A 594-nucleotide genomic window follows, 5' to 3' on the forward strand; every position below is an offset into this window, starting at 1 on the left:
CTCACAGATACCCGGTAGTACTGAGCCAAACGGGCGAGGCAAGCTCAAATACAACCCTCTAAGGTGAGGGGAGCACTGCCTGAGACAGCATTACACAAGAAGGTTCTCGCAAATGCCACCTATACTTCCCGCTCGATGCCTCAGCAAGAGGGGATATCCTGGTGATCGGGAGGCCCCTCAGGGCGACCTAGATACGGTAGACCAGACAGGGCAGCCTGAAAGCATAAGCCCAGCCCGGACGTCTAGGAACATTTTTGCAGTGCCGTGCCGGTGGCCTAATGATCAAGAAGCCTGTGACCTGGCCGCATAATCCAGGAAGTATGAAGCCGAAACCCGGCTTATCGTACCGTCTGGACATATATTGACGAGTGAAATAAACACTGCAAGTCGAGCACCCGGTTTCTGAACCCAGCAGAGGGGGGGTTCATTGAGAACCTACCCTAGAAAAAGGACAGAAACACAGGTCCCGGGAAACACTGCAAAGAAAGCTAGCAGAAGGATATACACAACCACCAGCGCATTAAATACACACACACACACACATATATATATATATATAGAGAGAGATATATTTAGAAATGTATCGTACTCACC

At 50.0% G+C, this 594-nt stretch overlaps 1 protein-coding gene across 1 annotated transcript in view; it reads right to left on the reverse strand.

Annotated features, from left to right (window-relative positions):
* Positions 1 to 594, reverse strand: part of kalrna (kalirin RhoGEF kinase a) — an 81,229-nt gene that overhangs the window by 67,350 nt on the left and 13,285 nt on the right. The window lies entirely within an intron of this gene.

The sequence above is a fragment of the Sinocyclocheilus rhinocerous genome, unplaced genomic scaffold (assembly GCF_001515625.1).
Source record: "Sinocyclocheilus rhinocerous isolate Xijiao unplaced genomic scaffold, SAMN03320098_v1.1 scaffold887, whole genome shotgun sequence".
In the NCBI taxonomy this organism is placed as follows: Eukaryota; Metazoa; Chordata; class Actinopteri; order Cypriniformes; family Cyprinidae; genus Sinocyclocheilus; species Sinocyclocheilus rhinocerous.